General features: G+C 44.4%; 1 protein-coding gene across 1 annotated transcript in view; it reads left to right on the forward strand.

The window, feature by feature from the left end:
- The window catches only part of LOC124544992 (high affinity copper uptake protein 1-like), an 812,249-nt gene that overhangs the window by 381,780 nt on the left and 406,558 nt on the right, over window positions 1-23,911 (forward strand). The window lies entirely within an intron of this gene.

Below are 23,911 nucleotides of genomic sequence, written 5' to 3' on the forward strand. Positions count from 1 at the left end.
CAGCGGGAGAACATCGCGACGGGAACTGTGTGAAATGCTCATTTGAAGTAGGTTACCTCTCAGGAGGCCGTTGCCCACACAGGCACATAAAGACGACAACAGCAGAGTTCGTAGGGCTGGAAGAAACGTGACTGGTTTTCTTAACACTCCCCCAACATATTACGTTTCGATTGGCCTGCAAAATCGCATGACTTGAACCCTAAAGAAAATTTGCGGAGCCTAGAACAATGGGTAAAACGCTGATATTAACATCCCCGCAAGTTGATGGAATTGCGCGATTAAGCCCTCACCGAGTGGTTTAATCTGAATCTACATCTACATCTACATTGATACTCTGCAAATCACATTTAAGTGCCTGGCAGAGGGTCCATCCAACCACCTTCACAATTCTCTATTATTCCAATCTCGTATAGCGCGCGGAGATAATGAACACCTATATCTTTCCGTACGAGCTCTGATTTCCCTTATATTATCGTGGTGGTCGTTCTTCCCTATGTAGGTCGGTGTCAACAAAATATTTTCGCATTCGGAGGAGAAAGTTGGTGATTGGAATTTCGTGTTCCTGGTCATCCTGTTCCACCATAGAGTGTCCAAGAACTGTCATGGGCTCTCACCGAAGAATGGGAATGGATATCACAGTCAGTGATAAACGCTCGCGGAGGGCACACATGTTATTGCTCTCAAAGTCCAATGAAAAGCACCCAGGATATCGAGATAAATGATTGTTTCCACTTTGTTTTCAACCCCTAGCTGACATTTCAGTTCTTTTTATGTAAACGATCGAGGATGCAATGATGTTTTGTGAAAGAAAAAAGTGTAATTTGATAGCCTGCAGGGTGATTATAATTAAAGTTAAACGTTCAAACCGCTGTAGAAATAACACCACTGGTCAGAATGACGTCAAATTGCAACGGAATATTATCGGAGAAGGGAGGAAACTTATGGCAGAAGAAAAATAAGTAGTTGCAAAATGTAGCAATAGGTGGCCCTGTAAGCATTTAATACTGGTCGACTACAAATGACAAATGAATCATACAACAATGCCTAAGGTGCACGTTTGACGTTAAACATACTGTACTACTCAGTGTACATGGGTGTGTAGGTGTGATACTGTTAGTTACGTAAGCCCATCCACCAAGGCAAGATCATATTACGTGGGTTGGGAAAAATCGGTTTTTAATTGTCCTGAGGCCAAAAACGGCATAAAAAGCATCAATCACATCGGTTTTTAATTGTCCTGAGGCCGAAAACCGCATAGAAAACGTCAATGACAGCGGTTTGTGATTGTCCTGAGACCAAAAACCGCATAAAATCCATCAATTAAAATCAAATCGGATTATTAATTTTCGTGTGACTGTCGGAAAACATGTTCAGTATGCTGTCCACCGTTTTCTGCAACGAGTTGAAATTGAGAAACAGCGTGTTCCATAACTGATCTAAGTGTTTCCGGGGTCACTTTCAGAATGAGTTGCGCAATGCGTGCCTTCAATGCAGCTAAGCTTGCAACCGGAACACTGAACACATCTTTCAGGTAGCCCCACAGCCAGAAGTCACACAGATTATAAGATCAGGTGATCGGGACGACCAGGCTGTAGGGTAATGGCGGCTGATAATTCTAGCACTTCCGAGAAGACGCTTCAGCACCTGCTTAACTGGATTTGCAATGTGCGGAGGTGCGCCACCTTGCATCAAATTGATTCCATCCACACATCCACGCTGTTGGAGAGCTGGAATGATGTGGTTGCGCAAAACACACTCATAGCGCTTACCAGTGACGGTACAGGTAACAGTACCGGAGTGCGGCTGGTCCCGGCGGAGGTTCGAGTCCTCCCTCGGGCATGGGTGTGTGTGTTTGCCGGCCGCGGTGGTCTCGCGGTTCTAGGCGCGTAGTCCGGAACCGTGCGACTGCTACGGTCGCAGGTTCGAATCCTGCCTCGGGCATGGATGTGTGTGATGTCCTTAGGTTAGTTAGGTTTAAGTAGTTCTAAGTTCTAGGGGACTGATAACCACAGCAGTTGAGTCCCATAGTGCTCAGAGCCATTTGTGTGTGTTGGTCCTTAGGACAGTTTAGGTTAAGTAGTGTGTAAGCTTAGGGAATGATGACCTTAGCAGTTAAGTCGCATAAGATTTCACACACATTTGAACATTTTGAACAGTACCGGAAACACCTGTCTCTTCAAAAAAAAAATGTGGCCCTATGTTAAATGATGCCGTAAACCCTCATGCCGGCCGGTGTGGCCGAGCGGTTCTGGGCGCTTCAGTCTGGAACGGCGCGACCGCTACGGTCGCAGGTTCGAATCCTGCCTCGGGCATGGATGTGTGTGATGTCCTTAGGTTAGTTAGGTTTAAGTAGTTCTAAGATCAAGGGGACTGATGACCTCAGATGTTAAGTCCCATAGTGCTCAGAGCCATTTGAACCATTTTTTGAAACCCGCACCACACTGTGACCTTTTCAGGATGAAGTGGTACTGGTTGATTTGCGTGTGGATTTTACGTTACCCATATTCGACAGTTCTGTGTATTGACACATTCTGTCGGATGCTAGTGGACTTCGTCTGCCCAAAAAATCTTCCACGGCCAATTCTTGTCCACTTCCATGCGAGCAAGAGGTTCTAAAGCAAAGGTCTCTCTTGCTGGCAGGTCAACAGGAAGCAACTTGTGCACATGGGTAATTTTGAATGGATGGCAAAGAAGGATGTTTCGTAGGATTTTATGCTTTGTGCTCACGGGTATGTCCAGTGTTCGGGCAATTCTCCGTGCGTTACTCGTTTTCACACCACCGCTCGTCTCCTCCTGCATTGCTCTGGCCACTGCTGCTACTGATGAATCAATTCGTTTCTTCCCTGTACCAGATTGCACACCAAAAGAATCCGTCTGTTAGAATTTCCGAATCATTTTCTCCAGACCCACGGCAGTCATCGGACCAACGCCCTTCTGCAGAGCGACGTCTGCACAGTCATCATTCTTGTACTACGGCTTTACAGACAGAGCGCAATCCTGCAATGAGACAGTCATGGCGAACGTCGCAGACGCGAAACGAGGAAAAGCCTTGTACCCGGAGTGTTTATGTCAACTTTAATGGTTCGTGCGCATGACAGGTTTTCCATTTACGTATTCTGACACATACAGCGCCATCTATTCATCAATTTTCACACTATTTTTTCCCCCTTATCCGATAATATTCCGTTGCGATTTGAAGTCATTCAGACCAGTGGTGTCATTTCTACAGCGGTTTGAAAGTTTACTTGTAATCCCCCCGTACACGGTCCTCAATTATTGCTCAGTGGTGCATGGCAGACGCCCACACTCATTTTCCCTAATACTTTTGAGGGGTGCACTTCGGCCCTATGATTACGGGAAAATGAATTCTTTGAGTTAAATGTTCAAGAACTTTTCATTTCACTTGTTTCATACTTTCAAGTCTCGATGTGGAATTTCTACTTTGTTTTAAACCTACATAATTTCGATATTTATTCTGGTTCTCTCAGCTGTAACACTCTGAACTCATATATTCCTGTCTTTATGGTGTGATACGACCTGGTTTCATGGCAAAATCTTCAGTTTGTGTTCGCCTCCGTAGCTGAGTGTTCCGCGCGGCTGACTGCCATGCAGAGGCCCCGGATTCGACTCCCGGTACTGGCAGAGATTTTTCTTGTTGGAACAATTGGAACGGGATGCACTCAGTCTCGTAATGTCAGTTGAAAAGCTACTTGACCGAGTAGGAGTGGCTCCAGTCACGAAAACTGAGAGCGGCCGGAAGAGAGGTGTGCTGACTCCATGCCCCTCCATACCGCGGCGATGGATGACGCGGCGGTCGGTCGGTACCGAAGGTCCCACTAGGACCTGTGGACGGAATTTACGTAAAATCAGCTGTGTGAGAAATCGTGTTCGTGCACAAATTGACCACTCGGAACCTCGGAGTACGATTTAACCCTTTCACTACTAGTTTATTTTCAGAGTGCAAGGCATTAATGTATGATTATTTCAATTAATGGCGTAATCAGGAGAAACAATAAGAAAATAAATATTTTATGCCGTTTCGTTTTCAAACAAGAGTAGGATGTGGCATACGCGGTTATTCGTAAGTAATGTATCTGTCAGATTTTAGAAGGCGACTGTACAAATATTACAAGACGAACGGTAAACAGGCACAAGTTAGTTGGCTGGACATACCTCTAAGTTTTCAACTCACTTTACAGGTCCTCAGTATGGGGTTGTCTGTGATGCAGCAAATATCAATACGTGTATGCCATTAACTGATACAAATTGTCCTGGAAGGCAGACAGCAGCCTGCTTTGCAGCCCTGTTCATTGGGTTACCTATATGCAGGCGCGAATTAATTCTATGCGGCAATACGGGCCGGAGCAGAGGGTTAACAATGAAGCTTGAACACAGTGCAACCTGCATGTGCAAGCTGTACTCGGTGGCGTCACCGCTGTGGGGCGGGGGGAGGGGGGAGATTCGCGATTCCCCAATATTTTTTGAAAAACACTATTAATTTTTCTTGGTCTTAGTTGGTAAAAAATGTCGCTGTTGAACGAATATATCCAAGCTTAACTAATTACACGTACTAAAAGCTCTTGTGCAGGAAGAATAAATGGTTTACGGAATTTGTTAACATAACAGTGAATTGTATCCACCTATGCTATTCACTAATTTTAAAGAATTGTGTTAGTACGAACACGAGTGATGAAGGAGCGAGGTAGATAACATGAATCTTGTTGGTTTTGCTGCAAGTTTGTAGTAAGGGTGGGCAGTAGGCAGACGGCTAACGGTCGAAAGTCACGCGACGATCACTTACCATCTGGTGTTGTTATAATATTAAATTTACAATCAGTGCATGTGTCAAGAGCAATTGCTGTGAAGAGAGTTCAAGGCAGTTCATCAATATTGTCTTTTTTTAAAAGGCAATGGAATGATATTAAGAGATATATATTTCAAAATATTTTCCAAACCACTCAATATTACAGCTGCAATGTGGTAGAACACCTAGTTCATAGGAATTTATCAGCTGTTTTTTTAAAATGCACTAAATGTAGCATGTAGCCTCTTATGTTCTATACATATTATTTCTCCTTGACTCTTCCCTTCAAAAAGTCTTATAACAAATTAGAAATTTACCCATCTCGGCTTTGCCCACGTTATCCAGTAAAAGAAATCTACTCAATGTGGATACATTGTATTTCCTGGCAGATTATTTTCATTTTGTTAAACTGATTTTAATAATCAAACTAATACAGTATTTAAAACTGCAGAGGTCTTCGTGTGTCACTGTTTCGCTCATGTGACTGAGCCGAAATTTTGCATGAGCGAAGCTTTTATATTTGGAAAGAACTGAGGACTGTTGCCATTTCGTTTAGGACATAATAACATATTAATCATACCCACACTGTCGATAAATCTGAATGTTAATCTTACATAACTTTTTTGTGCTCGGCAGTCGAAAAGTACGTTTTAATCCAGGCTTATTGTTGCACACTTTAGGAATATTAAGTGTTATTAAAATATATAGTCTGCGGCATCGAGAATGTTCCAAAAAGTGGTTTTAGTACCTTCTTTCCTCAAGGGGATCTCCAATTTAGGCCCCCTCGTGATCTATACCTTATATTCTGACCCCTTCCCCAATAATTTAGTGCTGGTGCCGCCCGTGGTTGTAATTATAATAATTCTGCAAATTAGTTGGCTTCCCTTTACTGGTGGGGCATTGATACAACATGCAGCAAATTGCCGCTGGTTCTGCGATCTCTTATCGTGGGACACACCCATAGTGAAAGGTAGAAGTAGCAATGGATACGGAACGATGCCTTACCTGGCATTATTTTACCGACATTCTGTTCGAGCCGGACTAAAAGCCAAATTCGTCCGCTATACGGAGCCTTCACTCTTTTATAAAAGTGTCTTGCTCAGAGAACGTCTTCAGACAATCTGCTGTTCTTTGCATCCGTACCAATCGGCGAGAAATAATTCTGATAATTATTTATCCTGTCATGGAAATAACGAGCAGCATTATTAGAGTATTAGGGCCGTCGCCAAAAGGGAATTTAATTAAAATTCCGGAGCGCCTCCAAATTAAATGTATGTGAAGCTAAAATATTTGATGCTTCAGCCAACAGATGAAATACCTCGCTTCGAATTTAATTATGTTTCCACAGACCATTCATTCTGCAGTGGCTGTATTATAAAAGCCGCCAAATGCTGATCCACTAATGAACAGATGTTTAGCAGCGTATGCTGTAAATTATTCCTGCTTTTCTTTCACAGCTTAGCTGATTTGTCTTAGAATTAGCCGAATTGAACACTCTTGGCATACCAGGCACATAAAGTTTCCGCTCGCGAAAACGTTTATTCAATGGTGTAAGGCTACCAGGTAAGAGATCCTAATAATACCTCAAGGGAAATGTGTCTGGAACAATTTTGAGTACGTCTATTCGGATCAACAAGTACAGTTTTAAGTAACGAACTCTGAATATCAAAACTCTTCCAAACGCATTTGAGCGCAACATGGATACGATTCCCTTTCCTTAATTGGTGTTTTACAAGTTAAGCTGCGTTACAGTGTGACGGGGCCTCAAATGACTGCGGTTTTATCTGTTTGAGTTTTATCGATTAGAAGTACGTTAACACGAGGTCAGGTCAAAAAGTAACCGAACATTATTTGTTTCATTTAACGTGCCAATGTTTGTGGCATCATCTGCTTCAACATGTTTCCCTCTCCTCCCAGTCTCATCTTGTAGTCACACAAGTCGCAAGAATGTTTTCGTTTCACACACGAAGTACAGGAAAGCTACATGCGGAATGTCGTTCAGTCACCAAGGCGTATACTACGTACAATGATCAATCATGTCGAATTGACGCCCTTTCAGCGCCGATTTTATTTTCGAAACGAAAAAAGTGTTACATAGAGCAAGGTCTGAGTATGAAACTTCCTAGCAGATTAAAACTTTGTGCCCGACCGAGACTCGAACTCGGGACCGTTGCCTTTCACGGACAAGATTCGCAGGGGAGCTTCTGTAAAGTTTGGAAGGTAGGAGACGAGGTACTGGCAGAAGTAAAGCTGTGAGGACGCGGTGTGAGTCGTGCTTGGGTAGCTCAGATGGTAGAGCACTTTTCTGCTAAAGGCAAAGAACCCGAGTTCGAGTCTCGGTCAGGCACACAGTTTTTATCTGTTAGGATGTTTCATATCAGCGCACAGTCCGCTGCAGAGTGAAAATCTCATTCTGGAAGGTCTGAGTACTACGCTACTTTTTATTTGTTCGGCCGTTTGTAGAATGTTGTTGCTGTTGGTGAAGACCTTATTGAGATGACATGACAGCTGACATCGGAAGAAATCAGAGGTGTGCCGCTAGGCGTACAACAGATCGGTATTGTTTATATGAAAGTGCAGCAGGAAATCTCTTCAAAATGGGAATCTTTGGGACAGAGGCTATGTAGTACTTGGCAAACGTTGTTGGATAAATTAAGAGAATCTGTATTCCAAACGACTGTGCGGCCTTTATCCTGGCATCAATGTCGTGAAGCAATCATGAGAATGAACTAGAGATTAGGATCCGTGAAGAGACAGAACAGCAAAATTTTTTAATCGTTCGATTTGCGAATGGAATAGGAAAGAAAACTGCTGATACTCTACGTCTTCTCCCCGCCAAACACTGTACAATGGCATGTGCGGTCATCCTGAAGGAAGTCATTCACAAGATGTGCACGATGGGGGCGCGAATTGTCGTCCATGAAGACGAATGCCTCGCCAGTATGGTGCCGATATGGATGCACTATCGGTCGAAGGATGACATTACGTATCGTACAGCCATTACGGTGCATTCCATGACCACCAGCGGCGTATGTCGGCCCCAGATAATGCCACCCCAAAACAGCAGGGAACCTCCACCTGCGGTAACGTTCTAGCTTCCCACGCCCGGGTTCCCGGGTTCGATTCCCGGCAGGGTCAGGGATTTTCTCTGCCTCGTGATGACTGGGTGTTGTGTGCTGTCCTTAGGTTAGTTAGGTTTAAGTAGTTCGAAGTTCTAGGGGACTGATGACCATTGACGTTAAGTCCCATAGTGCTCAGAGCCATTTTTTTGAACCTTCACCTTTCTGCATTCGCTGGACAGTATATCTAAGGCGTTCAGCCTGACCGGATTGCCTCCAACACGTCTCTGACGACTGTCTGGTTGAAGGAATATGCGATACTCATCAGTGACGAAAACGCGATGCCAATCCGTAGCGGTCCATGTTGTTGGGCCCATCTGTACCGCTCTGCATGGTGTCGTGGTTGCATTGATAGACCTCGCCATGGACGTCGGTAGTGAAGTTGCACACCGTCTGAGTCGTAACACGACGTCCTGTGGCTGCACGAAAAGCATTGTTCGACATGACGGCGTTGCTGTCAGGCTTCCTCCGAGCCATAATCCGTACGTGGCGGTCATCCACTGGAGTAGTAGCCCTTGGGCGGCCTGAGCGAGACCTGTCATCGACAGTTCCTGTCTCTCTGTAGCTCCTCCATGTCCGAACAACATTCCTTTGGTTCACTCCGAGACGCCTGGACACTTCCCTTGCTGAGAGCCCTTCCTGGCACAAAGTAACAATGCGGACGCGATCGAACCGCGATTTTGGCCGTCTAGGCATGGCTGAACTACAGACAACACGAGCCGTGTACCTCCTTCCTGGTGGAATGACTGGAACTGATCGGCTCTCGGACCCCCTCCGTCTAATAGGCGTTGCTCATGCATGATTGTTTACATCTCTGGGCGGGTTTAGTGATATCTCTAAACAGTCAAAGGGATCTGTGATACAATAGCCACAGTCAGCGTCTATCTTTAGGATTCTGGGAACGGGGGAAATGCAAAACTTCTTTGATGTGTGTACGTCGATCTGTGGAGGAACGCTAGCCCAGAGCGCCACCGTTATCTGCGCTGGGCCCGTCGGGCATCGTGTTTCGTTTTCTAGAAAGCTTCTGTTGTCAACGGTTGGCGAGCCAGGGACGACGGCGCCAACACTGTGGTTCATCCCTTTGACAAGGCTTCACCAAAAGGGACATGCTCCAGTCGCTACTTCTTTTGTTTATTATGTTCTAAAGCCTTTATGTGAGGGGCGTTCAATAAGTAACGCAACACATTTTTTTCTAAAAGCAGGGTTTTTATTTTGGATTCCAATACACTATGTTATTCCCCCTTCTTGGTTACAAAACCCTACTTTGCAACATAATGCCCGTTCAATGCGACGGCATTAAGCCACCGTACTCCCGGAGCCTGTGTGGCCGCATGCTGCCAGTCTACTGGGCGAACACATCCTTCCTTGAGTCAAATAGTTGGAAGTCGGAAGGTGTTGTTGTTGTTGTGGTCTTCAGTCCTGAGTCTGGTTTGATGCCCCTCTCCATGTTACTCTATCCTGTGCAAGCTGCTTCATCTCCCAGTACGTACTGCAACCTACATCCATCTGAATCTACTTATTGTATTCATCTCTTGGTCTCCCTCTACGATTTTTACCCTCCCCGCTGCCCTCCAATACTAAATTGGTGATCCCTTGATGCCTCAAAACATGACCTACCAACCGATCCCTTGTTCTAGTCAAGCTGTGCCACAAACTCCTCTTCTCCCCAATTCTATTCAATACCTCCTCATTAGTTATGTGATCTACCCACCTAATCTTCAGTATTCTTCTGTAGCACCACATTTTGAAAGCTTGTATTCTCTTCTTGTCCAAACTATTTATCGTCCATGTTTCACACTCCATACAAATACTTTCAGAAACGAGTTCCTGACACTTAAATCCATACTCGATGTTAACAAATTTTCTTCTTCACAAATGCTTTCCTTGCCATTGCCAGTCTACATTTTGTATCCTCTCTACTTCGACCATCATCAGTTATTTTGCTCCCCAAGTAGCAAAACTCCATTACTACTTTAAGTGTCTCATTTCCTAATCTAGTTCCCTCAGCATCACCCGACTTAATTCGGCTACATTCCATTATCTTCGTTTTGCTTTTGTTTATGTTCATCTTACATACTCCTTTCATGACACTGTCCGTTCCGTTCAACTGCTCTTCCAAGTCCTTCGCTGTCTCTGACAGAATTACAATGTCATCGGCGAACCTCAAAGCTTTTATTTCTTCTCCATGAATTTTAATACCTACTGCGATTTTTTCTTTTGTTTCCTTCACTGCTTGCTCAATATACAGATTGAATAACATCGGGGGTAGGCTACAAGCCTGCCTCACTCCCTTCCCAACCACTGCTTCTCTTTCGTGTCCGTCGACTCTTATAACTGCCATCTGGTTTCTGTACAAAGTGTAAATAGCTTTCGCTCCCTGTATTTTACCCCTGCCGCCTTCATAATTTGAAAGAGAGTATTCCAGTCAACATTGTCAAAAGCTTTCTCTAAGTCTACAAATGCTATAAACGTATGTTTGCCTTTTCTTAATCTAGCTTCTAAGATAAGTCGTAGAGTCAGTATTGCCTCACGTGTTCCATTATTTATACGGAATCCAAACTGATCTTCCCCGAGGTCGGCTTCTACCACTTTTTCCATTCCTCTGTAAAGAATCCGTATTAGTATTTTGCAGCCGTGATTTATTAAACTGATAGTTCGGTAATTTATCCTTTCTTGAGTCAAATAGGTGGAAGTCAGAAGGTGTTAGATCCGAACTGTAGAGTGGTTGAAGAAGAATAGTCCAATGAAGTTTTGTGAACTCATCACGCGGGCGCAGACATGTGTGATGCCCTACGTTGTGCTGCTGAGCAGCGGGGCGTTTGATTGTGATCCATCACCTCGAATGAGAGTGTGCCCACGTTACAACATTGCAGGAGTCACAGCTGTGTGCGGTCGACCGGCACGCAGGAGATTGGAGAGGTTTGCGCTACCTGGTTGCAGTGATGACAGACGCATCGCCCAACGGCTCGCCGTGCTTTTGTTCACTGCCAGGTCTCCGTAGACACTTTGCAAGCGCCTATGAATATCTGCGATTATCTGGTTTTCTGCCAAAAGAAACTCAATGACAGCTCTCTGCTTGGAACGGATCTCCGTTACAGACGCCATTTTGAAGCTATGAATGGCGCAGCGACCTGTCGGAACTTCATGAAACTGTAGGGGCTAAAACGGGAATATTCCGCGAAATCCCGCAACAAATTCCGCATGTCTTAAACCGAAATTGGTCGAGGAAAAGATATGCTGCATTACAATGAAATGAATACCCCTAGCTGCATACAGGCGTTGATATAAGTCAACGGGGGCACTTGAAAATGTGTGCCCCGACTAGTACTCGAACCCGGGATCTCCTGCTTGTATCGCAGACGCTCTATCCATCTGAGCCACCGAGGACACAGAAGTTAGTGCGACTGCAAGGACTTATCTCTAGAACGCCTCCCATGGGACCAACATTCCCAGCTTGTTGTCCCGCACTATATACACAGTGCCCCTGTCCGTTATACTCATTACTCGCGACTTTTTGCCGATTCCCGTAAGAGTTCGGGCACTGTTTGTGCATCCGCAGAGATAGTCAAATGGCCGGTGAGCCTTAACTATGTACAGGGTGGTCCATTGATAATGACCGGGCCAAATATCTCACGAAATAAGCATCAAACGAAAAATCTACAAAGAACGGAACTCGTCTAGCTTGAAGGGGAAACCAGATGGTGCTATGGTTGGCCCGCTAGATGGCGCTGCCATGGGTCAAACGGATATCAACTGCGTTTTTTAAAATAGGAACCTCCATTTTTATTACATATTCGTGTAGTACATAAAGAAATATGAATGTTTTAGTTGGACCACTTTTTTCGCTTTGTGATAGATGGCGCTGTAATAGTCACAAACGTATAAGTTCGTGGTATCACGTAACATTCCGCCTGTGCGGACGGTATTTGCTTCGTGATACACTATCCGTGTTAAAATGGACCTTTTACCAATTGCGGTAAATGTCGATATCGTGTTGATGTATGGCTATTGTGATCAAAATGCCCAACGGGCGTGTGCTATGTATGCTGCTCGGTATCCTGGACGACATCATCCAAGTGTCCGGACCGTTCGCTGGATAGTTACGTTGTTTAAGGAAACAGGAAATGTTCAGCCACATGTGAAACGTCAACCATGGCCTGCAACAAATGATGATGCCCAAGTAGGTGTTTTAGCTGCTTTCGCGTCTAATCCGCACATCAGTAGCAGACAAATCGCGCGACAATCGGGAATCTCAAAAACGTCGGTGTTGAGAATGCTGCATCAATATCGATTGCACCCTTACCATATTTCTATGCACCAGGCATTGTAAGGCGACGACTTTGAACGTCGTGTACAGTTCTGCCACTGGGCAAAAGAGAAATTACGGGACGATGACAGATTTTTCGCACGCGTTCTATTTAGCGACGAAGCGTCATTCACCAACAGCGGTAACGTAAACCGGCATAATATGCACTATTGGGCAACGGAAGATCCACGATAGCTGCTACAATTGGAACATCAGCGACCTTGGCGTGTTAATGTATGATGCGGCATTATGTGAGGAAGGATAATTGGCCCCCATTTTATCGATGGCAAAATAAATGGTGCAGTGTATGTTGATTTCCTACGTAATGTTCTACCGATGTTACTACAAGATGTTTCACTACATGACCGAATGGCGATGTATTCCAAGATAATGGATGTCCGGCACATAGCTCGCGTGCAGTTGAAGCGGTATTGAATAGTACATTTCACGATAGGTGGATTGGTCGTCGAAGCACCATACCATGGGCCGCATCTGACGTCCCCGGATTTCTTTCTGAGGGGAACGTTGAAGGATATTTGCTATCGTGATCCACCGACAGCGCCTGACAACATACATGTGCGAAAATTACGGAAGGCGAACTACTCGTTGTTGAGAGGAATGTCGTTACACGTATTGCCAAATGCATTGAGGTTTACGGCCATCATTTTGAGCATGTATTACATTAATGTGGTATTTACAGGTAATCACGCTGTAACAGCATGCGTTCTCAGAAATGATAAGTTCACAAAAGTACATGTATCACATTGGAACAACCGAAATAATATGTTCAAATATACCTACGTTCTGTATTTTAATTTAAAAAACCTACCTGTTACCGTTCGTCTAAAATTGTGAGTTATGAGTTTGTGGCTATTACAGCGCCATCTATCACAACGCGAAAAAAGTGGTCCAACTAAAACATTCATATTTCTTTACGTACTACACGAATAGGTAATAAAAATGGGGTTTCCTGTTTTAAAAAACGCAGTTGATATCCGTTTGACCTATGGCAGCGCCATCTAGCGGGCCAACAATAGCGCCATCAAGTTTCGATCTTCGTAGTTTTTTCGTTTGACGCTTATTTCGTGAGCTATATATATATATAGGGTGGTCCACTGATAGTGTCTGGGCCAAATATCTCACGAAATAAGCATCAAACGAAAAAACTACAAAGAACGAAACTCGTCTAGCCTGAAGGGGGAAACCATACGTCGCTATGTTTGACCCGCTAGATGGCGATGCTGTAGATCAAACGGATATCAACCGCGTTTTTTTAAATAGGAACCCCCATTTTCGTGAAATATTTGACCCGGCCACGTTCAATGGACCACCCTGTATAAATTCCCAAAACAAACAGTATTAGTCGACAGAAAAGACACACGCGATCCACCAGGTATCCTTGCATGACGCGAATATTGCTGTTTGGTGTGCCATTTCCGCCACACGCGTTATGGGACCTATATTGTTTGAGACGACAGTGAACAGTAACGTGAATTTGGGAATCCTGGAGGACTTTTATTCAAACTTGACGGAAGAGGAGCGTCAGCTATGTTAGTTCTTGTGTTGACTTTACGGACCAGTTTTACGTGTGGCACCCTGTAGTAACACTGATTTCCGGATGAACCTTGTATCGGACTGCTGTATAACGCGATAGTGTGGATACTTTAGCTTGTCGCTGGTTTGCTGCGAGACCTGTATTTACCCGTTTTCTCGTCTCTTTGTTGCAGGTAAGCCAGCAGTGACGGCCCCGCACACCAGCTGCGCGCCCCGACAGCGTCTGGTGAGCTGCGGCCTTTGAATTCTGCACGCGCTGCTTGCTGCTTACCACGCGGCGAGAGCCGGTCGGCTACCGCTCCTCAAAAATTTATAGCCCGCTCTCCGGGCACTAATTGAGTCGTAACTCAGCGAGCGCGCTGAGCGCGCTGGTAATTAAATTTCAGTGGACATTACTGGAGGTGATTTTCGATTCGCGGCGACGAGACGAGAAGAGGCGATCGATGCGGCGACCTTGCACTCTCCGTCCGTTTGGCTGGCGCGTGCTGGCCGATCGACCCCATCTGTCAATCAGGTGGCCGACGCCATTCCGGCAGCGAGCAACAGGCGGTTGTCCGCACTGCACACACGGCCAGCACGCCTTTGCGCCCCACACTTCGCTATCTTCGCTTTATAGAGCAGAAGAATTTTGCCTTTAGTCTATTAGGGAAACCGGGTTGTCGTTTCTGCTCATGTCGATATTTGTCATTAATCAGCTGATTGTGTAGTTCGACATCATGCCAAAAATACTCCCTTTCTCAGATAATTTCCAGGACAGGTTTTTCTTATTTCTGAGTTCGCAATACCGACACGGAACAAATTTTGTTTTTACACTACTGGCCTTTTAAAATTGCTACACCACGAAGATGACGTGCTACAGACGCGAAATTTAATCGATAAGAAGAAGATGCTGTGATATGCAAATGATTAGCTTTCCAGGGAATTCACCCAAGGTTGGCGCCGGTGGCGACACCTACAACGTGCTGACATGAGGAAAGTTTCCAACCGATTTCTCGTACACAAACAGCACTTGACCGGCGTTGCCTGGTGAAACGTTGTTGTGAAGCCTCGAGTAAGGAGGAGAAATGCGTACCATCACGTTTCCGACTTTGATAAAGGTCGGATTGTAGCCTATCGCGATTGCGGTTTATCGTATCGCGACATTGCTGCTCGCGTTGGTCGAGATCCAATGACTGTTAGCAGAATATTGAAACTCTGGGTTCAGGAGGGTAATACGGAACGCCGTGCTGGATCACAATGGCATCGTATCACTAGTAGTCGAGATGACAGGCATCTTATCCGCATGGCTGTAACGGATCGTGCAGCCACGTCTCGATCCCGAGTCAACAGATTGGGGACGTTTGCAAGACAACAACCATCTGCACGAACAGTTCGACGACGTTTGCAGCAGCATGGACTATCAGCTCGGAGACCATGGCTGCGGTTACCCTTGACACTGCATCACAGGCAGGAGCGCCTGCGATGGTGTACTCAACGACGAACCCGGGTGCACGAATGGCAAAACGTCATTTTTTCGGATGAATCCAGGTTCTGTTTACAACATCATGATCGTCGCATCCGTGTTTGGCGACATCGCGGTGAACGCACATTGGAAGCGTATATTCGTCATCGCAATACTGGAGTATCACCCGGCGTGATGGTATGGGGTGCCATTGGCTACACGTCTCGGTCACCTCTTGTTCGCATTGACGGCACTTTGAACAGTGGACATTACATTTCAGATGTGGCTCTACCCTTCATTCGATCCCTGTGAAACCCTACATTTCAGCAGGATAATGCACGACCGCATGTTGCAGGTCCTGTACTGGCCATTCTGGATACAGAAAATGTTCGACTGCTTCCCTGGCCAGCACATTCTCCAGATCTCTCACCAATTGAAAACGTCTGGTCAATGGTGTCCGAGCAACTGACTCGTCACAATACGCCAGTCACTACTCTTGATGAACTGTGGTATCGTGTTGAAGCTGCATGGGCAGCTGTACCTGTACACGCCATCCAAGCTCTGTTTGGCTCAATGCCCAGGCGTATCAAGGTCGTTATTATCGCCAGAGGTGGTTGTTCTGGGTACTGATTTCTCAGGATCTGTGCACCCAGTTGCGTGAAAATGTAATTACATGTCAGTTCTGGTATAATATATTTGTCCAATGAATACCCGTTTAACATCTGCATTTTTTCTTGGTGTATCAATTTTAATGGCCAGTAGTGTATCCTATCTGTGTGTGTGCATCCTTGAAATGATCTTGGGCCTGTTTCCGCGCCACGCATTAGTTAGGATGATGCAATGGACGTTGATTCTGAGCAAAGAGTGAACATTATGTTCTGCGTTAAGCTCGAGAAAACCCCTAGTGATACATGGACTATGATTAAGCAAGTATTTCAAGCGAGGTACTCTCCAGAAGTTGTTTCCGAGTGGAACAAAACGTTTTGTGAAGCTGAGATTCTGTGAAAGACGGTCCCGGAGCCGGTCGCCCGTCTTCAGCACATACCGATGCAAACGTGGTGCGTGTAAGGCAGTTCTTGTAAGTAGACCCTCATGTAACTGTGCTTGCGATACCAGAAGAGCTTAATTTGAATCGTGGTGTGTGTGTCACAAGATTTTAGGCGAAGATTTAGGGAAATGGAAACTTAATGCAAAATTCGCCCCTCACACACTAGCAGACCAACGGATGCAGGAAAGAATTGTGTCCTCGCCAATAGATGCGAATGGAGCTGCTGCATTGAGACATTTCCGACTGGCTCCAGGGCGGCGCCAACCACAAGCGCCGTCCAATCAGAAGCCTCCGCGCCGCCGCCAATGGGATGGATTAACGCGTTGTGATAAGCGGCCGCCGCATTCAGCAACGGGCAGTTCTTCTTCTGGAGTGGCGTACGACAGTTCTAGTACGGGGTTCCAGGGTTGCTGTTCATAGATACAGTTCATAGTGATCAGCCTGCGAAACTTAGTCTACAAATGGAGTCAGCTATAACCTTCGCATAGGGACAAGTGTTTACTTCTCTGATTGAGAGCCTAGCGCCGTGGACGGACATAATATTGTTGACATTGTATTCAGTAACACACGCCTTGGCAAGCCACTGTTTACTTGTATCTGTCCGCAAGCACATCCAACGAGTTGCTGTAAGACTTAAATATCGCAACGTAATAAAGTGTATATTTGTGTGTCAGTAATTTGTTTGCAGTGCCCCAGTACCTCCGGCCACCTTGGAGCACCTAAACCTAATAAGTCGTTTTACCCACACGGCTCGTACACTTCAAAGATGATGAAGGATTTCTGCTGAACTACTGGATAGAGCCAGACTTGATCCCACATTTCTGTCAAAGATTATTGCTGGGGGTGAAAGTTACTGCTATCAGTTTGACCCCTCACAAAAAGCGTCAAAGTGGTGAATGGCCAGGTCCTGGATCACCAACCTCGAAAAAGTCAAACAACAACCTGTGAGGACAAAGACAAGGCTGACTGCATTCTTTGGTAGTAAAGGGTTATTTCACCATGAGTATGTTCCTTCAGGTCAAACAGTGAACCCAACTATTCACATCGAAGTCTTGAAATACTTGCGACAAGCAATTCTAAGTCGCCACCCTGATTTGTGACATTCACAAATGGTTCGAATGGCTCTGAGCACTATGGGACTCAATATCTGTGGTCATCAGTGCCCTAGAACTTAGATCTACTTAAACCTAACTAACCTAAGGACTTCACACACATCCATGCCCGAGGCAGGATTCGAACCTGCGACCGTAGCAGTCGTGCGGTTCCGGACTGAAGCGCCTAGAATCCCTCGACCACCGCGGCCGGCTGTGTGACATTCACATAACTGGTGCTTTAGTGCATAAGAATACTGCAATCCCACATCCGCCATATTCTCCCGACCTTTCGCCTTGTGATTTTTTGTTGTTTACGCGAGTCAATAGGCGAGTGAAAGGAAATCTGCATCAAGATATCGCAGGCGTGCAACGGGCTGTCACAAATGAGCTTACAAGCATCGCAGTTGAAAATTTCCCTGCTTGCTGCCAAGACCTCCAGAAATGATAGCAGCTGTGTATGTATAGCCAAGAGGAGCTGGGATTATTGCTTAGTAAGTTCAATTTTCTGTATTAAAAAAAACTTGTCATGTAACTTTTCTGACAAAAGGAGTGACTCTTCACTTACACTGTGAACCGTTGGATCAAGTAAATTGGTCTGTAATTGAGAAGTGCTTAGCTGTTGTCAACATAAAAGGCGTTATTGTGCAACGTGAAAATGCAAAACCTTACTGCACAAGGGAAAACCTTAAGAAATATTACAGAGCGAGAATTTGCTCGTTAATTATATATCAATTTATGATGTAATGCCAACCAAATATCAGAAGCAGTACATATCCGACATTGTATGTTTTTTCGAGTTTTGCAAGGCCAGTAACGCAACATTTGCTATGAGAAACAGTTGTGATGTTTATCTAGGTCCATTAGGCATACGTAAACGCCCAGAAGTGGTTTTATAAGTTCAAGTCTGGTAATTTTGATCTTTCCGACTCGCATCGATTAGAACGACCAAGAACTTCAAACAAAGATATGTAAAGGGCGGAAGTGGAAGCAAATCCTTGTCGATGAACTATCAAATACTGTTAAGCAACATTTGGTCGAGCATCTAAGAAAATTTGAAGCAGACTGATTAAACATAAACAAAGCTAGCCGATGTAACAAATGCTGCATATTACTTAGGCGCACAGTGAAGAACCGGTGTTTCATTTCTTGATCACCGGAAATGAAAAATGCGCATTTTATGATAATCCAAAACACAATAGGCTGGGCCGGCCGGTGTGGCCGTGCGGTTCTAGGCGCTGCAGTCTGGAACCGCGTGGCCACTACGGTCGTAGGTTCGAATCCTGCCTCGGCCATGGATGTGTGTGATGTCCCTAGGTTAGTTAGGTGTAAGTAGTTCTAAGTTCAGTTCCAGGGGACTGATGACCTCAGCATTTAAGTCCCAGGCTCAGAGCCATTTGAACCAATAGGCTGTAGCTCTCTCCGATTGAATTGCCACGGAGTAAAGTTAAGCCAGGTTTACACCCCAAAAAGGCGCTTTTGTATGTGTGGTAAAGTATTCGTGGCGTTGTTCATTTCGAACTCCTGAAACCTGGACAAACTGTGAATGCACACCTTAACTGTGAACAGTTGGATCGAGTAAATCGGTCTGTAATTGTGAAGTGTCCAGGGATTGTTAACAGAAAAGGCGTTGTTCTGCTACACGAAAATGGAAGACAGCACTGAGCAAGACAAACCCCAGAAAAAATTAACGAACTGTGGTCGGCCGTATTCCCTCACCCATCATACTCCCCCGATATTTAACCATCGTGTTTCCATTTATTACCTTCGTAACAACTTTCTAAGTGGTAAAATGTGTGAAAATGTGTATGATAATCCCAAAAGGCCATCTCCAGATATTTTGCTTAAAAACCAATTTATTTTCATCGATGTAGCATTCAAAATTTGCGCTCTAGTTGGCGAAAGTTTTTTCATAACTAGGGTCATTACATCACTGATTAAAAATAAAAACTTGATAACAATTTATCTTAAAAGCTAATGTAAAAAAATGTATTACTTTTCGGTCCCCCTGTTCGCAGCTCGTGGTCTAATGGCTAGCATTGCTGCCTCTGGATCACGAGGTCCCTGGTTCGATTCCCGGCCGGGTTAGGGATTTTCTCTTCTCGGGGACTGGTTGTTCGTGTTGTCCTCATAATTTCATCATCATCATTCGTGACAGTGGCTAGATTGGACTGGGTAAAAAACTGAACTGTGAAAAAATTTTCGGTATTTCATATAATTTTTCATTGAAGTAGAAATTTTAAATGTGTCTTAATATGCTAATTAAGTGATATAATCTTACGTTGAAGGTTCAACGCAATAAGACGCGATATTGAAGTTGGGAAGCGATAAAGTTAGAAACTGTGTTTATGTCTTGAATCAACGTAACTTACGGCGCGCAGATTACCCAGACTATATTCATCCAGTATTTGAGAGTGAGAGCACTTAGTAAATTCCAACACTTTACACATAATTTGAATGCTTTTCGAAATCTTTTCTCGCCGACATCTCCCACGCAATAATGAAAGAAAAAAAAGTTCACCGCTTACTGTATTTTCGCTGTTCTTGCAGCAAAACCTCAGCATCAGGCACGGCGTATTAATTTATTACTTCTTTACTACTAAATCTGTCCGCAACACATTTTGCAGACGGTAGCTGCATATACCACTGAATGTACCCACAAAATTATATCATTGCACGACACATTACGCAGGAGGTATGACGTCATTAACATTGACCTGTGTGAAACGGGTGTATAGTAGTTAGACTACTTAAAGAATCGGATGTTGGAGAGTTCCTGATGTTATTCTAAGCGATGTTCTTGTACAATGGAGGACCATTCCGAAAGTAAAAATGTTTCCACCTGATGGGGCGCGCAATTCTCTTCCCTACCCCCCCCCCCCCCCTTCCCTATCCCTCCATAGAGCATTTACATGTATTTCTACATCTACATGACTACCCTGGATATCATATTGAAAAGGGAACGGCCGCTTTCCTTCCCCATCCCTCCCTAACACGAGTTTGTGCCCGGTCTCTAAAGATGGGAGCCAACAAAATACAACGGCATTAAGTCGATAAAGTTGGTGATTAAAAATATCGTAAAAAATGGTCCCCCTGTAACGAAAAACGTCTTTGTTTCAGTTACTGCCATCCCAGGTAGCGTGCCATATCCTTGACACTGTCTCTCCTACAGGTTGTTCGAAAAAGAATATACTACTTTCAAAACATGTTCTGGCGCCCACCTGATGTAGTATTGGAATTCCTTACATATAAAAAATAAGGTAACTCATTAAAGTTTTTAACTACAGTACTAAGATTCAAGGTAGGTACCCTGAGGGACACGGAAAATATGTAACGGATAGGCCATTTCCTCCCATACTCGAATCCTCATGGCTGCTGTAACAGCAGCAAAGTCTATAATCTCCCTCTCGCAGCTCCGTCACATCGCGAGACAATGGTGGGGCAAAGTCGCGGACTTTGCCAAATCCCCATAAAAGGAAGTCACATGTGTGCCATGCCTAGAGACCTCGGAGGCTGTACACTATGGCAGGTGTTCACTCACGTACCATGTCACGTCATTATGGAAGTGAGGTGGAGCGAGAGCACCATCCTGTTTGAAATCTCAGGAGGACTCTTCAAGTTATGGTATCAACCACATATGGAGCACGTCAAGATACGAGTGCCACGTTACAGTCCTTTCTTTTAAAAGTGCCCATAAATATTCATTCTGCAGATAGCAGCGCAGTGAAAAGTTAAACTTTGGAGAACCTCTGACATGCTCAATGATTCGCCTTGGGTGTTCTGAATCCCAGATTCGAAAATCATGCTTGTTGACATGGAAGACCACATCGTCACTGAAAACTACACTGTCCCTAAAAACATCGTTTTCTGTGAATTCCAACACGTACACACTGAAGACAGTGTCAAGTTTTTTGTCATCTTGAGTGAGTTCCTGCAAAATTTGCAACTTGTAATCTTCGAATTGCAAACGCTTACGAAGAACATCCCTGACTTTAGGCAGGGTAATGCTAACTCACGAGTCGCTATCCGCACCGATTTGGTGGTACTGCGTTGGAATCATTGACAAACTCTGTCCACTGCCTCCTCTGTATGCGAAGGACAGCCAGTGCTTTTGCCTTTGCACGGGCAGTCTGCCTTGTCCATGACGACGCTTGCTGGAGTTCTTTACAGATGGATCGATCCCAAACTGTTTCCGAAAGTGCGTTGAACTGTGATAAATGGCATTGTGTATGCGTATTCTACAGCACAGAGTGCTTTCTGTTATTTCGTGTTTACGATAGTACAAAACGTTCTGCCTTTCTTTGAACTTGAGCGATATCCTTCGTCAGTCCTATCTGTTAAGAATCCCATATCGTCCAGAGGATGGCGGAGAAGTGTTCTGAAGGCAGTCTCTTTTAATAGATTTGCTACATCTTGTAAATGTTCCGCTTGTAAAACGCCGTCTTTGGTTCGCCTTTCCCCTCAAAATTTTCTATATTACGGTTCCAATTTAAGTTGGTCATAATTGTTTTCCCTCAGTATATAGTTGAATCAACGATCTTTTTAAGCTCGTTTGGCTTACGTGTAATCGAGACTAACGGATTTTTAGTACCTTCCTAATAGTTGGAACTAGTATGACGCTAACAGCGAACAGGAACAGTTGTTTACTGTTTATTTGTGCGGTTCTGAAATGTGTGGTTAACAATCCCGCCAAGAACGAAATTCGTAGTGTCATAGGGTTTCTCAGCGCAAAGAAGTTCCCCTATCAAAACTAACAGATAATTTACGTAGTTTACGGGAAGACGACGAATAAAGCTTCAGTTTGAAAATTGTATATCATGTTTAATAATGGGCCAATGAATATTCACGGTGAAGAACGGTTAGCCTGACCTTCAGTTACGTCTGACGAACTCAAATTAAGGAGAAAAAAGTTCATCGGGATATATGTTTACTATTGATGGAATCACAAGAGGAGGAGGTATACTTGGAAAAGGCCGGGAGATACGGGAAGATTTCAATTATATTACATCATGGTCAGAAGGAGATTCCGAAATCAGATACTGGATTGTAAGGCGTACCCAGGAGCAGATATAGACTCAGATCACAATATAGTAGTGATGAAGAGTAGGCTGAAGTTCGAGACATTAGTCAGGAAGAATCAATACGCAAAGAAGTGGGATACGGGAAGTACTAAGGAATGACGAGATACGTTTGAAGTTCTCTAACGCTATAGATACAGCAATAAGGAATAGCGCAGTAGGCAGTACAGTTGAAGAGGAATGGACATCTCTGAAAAGGGCCATCACAGAAGTTGGGAAGGAAAACATAGGCATAAAGAAGGTAGCTGCTAATAAACCATGGGTAACAGAAGAAATACTTCAGCTGATTGAGGAGGAAGTACAAACATGTTCCGGGAAAATCAGTAATACAGAAATACAAGTCGCTGAGGAATGCAATAAATAGGAAGTGCAGGAAAGCTAAGACGAAATGGCTGCAGGAAAAATGTTAAGACATCGAAAAAGATATGATTGTCGGAAGGACAGACTCAGTATACAGGAAAGTCAAAACAACCTTTGGTGACATTAAAAGCAACGTTGGTAACATTAAGAGTGCAACGGGAATTCCACTGTTAAATGCAGAGGAGACAGCAGATAGGTGGAAAGAATACATTGAAAGCCTCTATGAGGGTGAAAATTTGTCTGATGTGATAGAAGAAGAAACAGGAGTCGATTTAGAGGAGATAGGGGATCCAGTATTAGAATCGGAATTTAAAAGAGCTTTGGAGGACTTACGGCCAGATAAGACAGAAGGGATAGATAACATTCCATCAGAATTTCTAAAATCATTGGGGGAAGTGGCAACAAAACGACTATTCACGTTGGTGTGTAGAATATATGAGTCTGGCGATATACCATCTGACTTTCGGAAAAGCATCATCCACACAATTCCGAAGACGGCAAGAGCTGACAAGTGCGAGAATTATCGCACAATCAGCTTAACAGCTCATGCATCGAAGCTGCTTACAAGAATGATATACAGAAGAATGGAAAAGAAAATTGAGAATGCGCTAGGTGACGATCAGTTTGGCTTTAGGAAAAGCAAAGGGCCGAGAGAGGCAATTCTGACGTTACGGTTAATAATGGAAGCAAGGCTAAAGAAAAATCAAGACACTTTCATAGGATTTGTCGACCTGGAAAGAGCGTTCGACAATATAAAATGGTGCAAGCTGTTCGAGATTCTGAAAAAAGTAGGGGTAAGCTATAGGGAGAGACGGGTCATATACAATATGTACAACAACCAAGAGGGAATAATAAGAGTGGACGATCAAGAACGAAGTGCTCGTATTAAGAAGGGTGTAAGACAAGGCTGTAGCCTTTCGCCCCTACTCCCCAATCTGTACATCGAGGAAGCAATGATGGAAATAAAAGAAAGGTTCAGGAGTGGAATTAAAACACAAGGTGAAAGGATATCAATGATACGATTCGCTGATGACATTGCTATCCTGAGCGAAAGTGAAGAAGAATTAAATGATCTGCTGAACGGAATGAACAGTCTAATGAGTACACAGT

Source organism: Schistocerca americana, chromosome 8 (assembly GCF_021461395.2).
Source record: "Schistocerca americana isolate TAMUIC-IGC-003095 chromosome 8, iqSchAmer2.1, whole genome shotgun sequence".
NCBI classification, from domain to species: Eukaryota; Metazoa; Arthropoda; class Insecta; order Orthoptera; family Acrididae; genus Schistocerca; species Schistocerca americana.